This window comes from Miscanthus floridulus, chromosome 1 (genome assembly GCF_019320115.1).
Source record: "Miscanthus floridulus cultivar M001 chromosome 1, ASM1932011v1, whole genome shotgun sequence".
Lineage (NCBI taxonomy): Eukaryota > Viridiplantae > Streptophyta > Magnoliopsida > Poales > Poaceae > Miscanthus > Miscanthus floridulus.
The window spans coordinates 67,829,953-67,832,289 of NC_089580.1; positions in this window are offsets into that span (position 1 = coordinate 67,829,953).

Genomic DNA, 2,337 nt, shown 5'->3' on the forward strand with positions numbered 1-2,337 from the left:
AGGAAAAATATATGCCATGCATGTCCTATAGAAAAATTGTGAGGTGTAGTTCAAGTGCCTTTAATGGCTGATTTTGTTATTTTTGCTAGAGAGCAAAATTTGTATAAAACATGCATGTGATAATTTTTGTGCAGTGATTATTTACTGTGTAGAACATAGGAAAAATATTACATCTGTTGTTTGACACTTTTCACAGTACAAAGTATTTTCATGTTCATAATTATGCCATAGCTTGTCATTTTTGTGTAGGCTAATCCACTTATCCAAATGCCATAAAAATTTAATGGTAGACTACTGAGGGTAGTGCTGTGCTATGGTAATTTTCTAAGATTTTTCTAAGCTATAAAAATAGATGTTGCTATTCAAACCTATTATTAATTAGGGTTTAATCAAATGTTGCTTTATGCATGATTAAGAAATTAGTGAAGCTTTGGTGTATCTTTGAAGCATTTAATGAGATGTGTTGACTTAGCATTTTAGTAGAAGAAGAGAATGCAGTAGATGACATGTGCTTGTAGTACATGTTCTTGGATGATGTTGACTACCTTGCATTCAAGCATATTCATTGTGTTCATTTCATCCGATGCACCTTTTGCATAAGCACTTACGCACCTGCATCATACAGGATCGCAAACCGAGAGCCCAGTCATCATACCCGAGGAGTCCGAGGAGCAGCTCGAGGTGCAGCCATAGGAAGTGACCGAAGCAGACGAGGAGGATGTTGAGGAACTTCCGGAGTGCCCCGATCACCGCCCGAGCTCCTTCGAGAGAGGCAAGCCCCAGAGCATTTTTCTCCCCGGTTTGCAATTATTAATTAATGCTTTATTGTAATTGATGCATTACGTTCAGGAGTTGTTTGCAACCATTGCTGCATTATACCTTATCTACCTTTGATATACTATATCCATGTTACCCTGGTATCCGCAGTCGAGTCAATGCTTAGCTGACTTAGACCGGTAGAAGTCGGGTGATTTCCTATCACCTGTGAGCTATAGGTGGTTACCTGGATCTGCTTGGATAACTATGTAGTCATGGTATAACTAAGTGTTAATTTGAAGTTGAGACCGGACGGAGACTTACAAGGTTTTGGACTGTAGTGCTTTCTGTTTGTGTCGATTAAGGACCAACCGTTGTTGGGCCTCGCGTCATGTTGAATGCATGCCTTACATTTAGCTGGCCGAATAAAGTACCTTTCGACCATGAAGCTGGGAGATTATTCGGGCCGAGTAGATTGCCCGCAGCGCACTGTACCGGAGCAGGTGTGGTAGGACATGGGGGCGTGATGATAAGACCGAATGGTAGTTGGTCGGCCCCCGGGTACATGTGGTTCCTGGCAAACTCGAGATTTTCTTGGATAGTTGACTCGATGACCGATACCTCACTTTAGCGGGTGAGTGAGGTTTGTGTAAGGAATAAATCACTAGCTGGTTAGGAATCGATTCGAATCGCCATCGCTCCTGGATAGTGAGCACTTGACTTGAGTGACTTCATCGTAGTAATGTTGATGGAACACTTGGACAGTTATAATGAATATGACATTATGGAAGTTGTTAATGATCATTGGTTATCATTATTTGCTTAATCACATGCTTGCTCTAGTATAGGTGCAAATGTAGTCGACAGGTTAATAATAATTAACTTGACAATAATGCTTTTGGAAAGGTTCTTGAAATACTAAAAATGCCTTTTTTGCAAATGAGTCAGCTACCCTACTATAAAGCCCTTCATAATCCTTGGTGTCACTTTATTTTCGGTTATGTCAGGTAAGTCTAGCTGAGTACCTTCTCGTACTCAGGGTTTTATTCCCACTTGTTCCGATGGGCAGATGTTTTACGGCTACTGTATCAACTGCCTTTATCCTACGATGGGTGATGCTTAGGACCATGGGCATGGTCATTCCTTACGTCTCGTCTGATGCTTTTGTTGGAGATGATCAATAGCTGGCACTGTATTTGAACTCCGTGTGAGTGTGTGTGTGGTTTTGAACAAATGGCTTCCGCTACTTCTATTTGAACTCATTTTGTAATAACTATGTTTAAACTCTGATGTACCTGTGATGCGAACTTTTATGTAATATGTGATGGTGACCGCTAAACTTATTACGATCTTAGCTGGTATGTGAGTTGGTTTGAAATCCTTCGTGATTTCACGGACTACCGGGTTATACGGGCTTATGTTTGCTAAATCGTCTGCTCTGGCGGATGATTTTCTTACTTAATTTCGTATAATTGGTCGGTTCTGTTACAGCTGGCATCAGAGCATGGTTTAGCGTGTTACTGTTCACAAGTGTATTTAAAACAAAAAGGCATTTGAAAAACGTGATTTCCAAACTAAAAA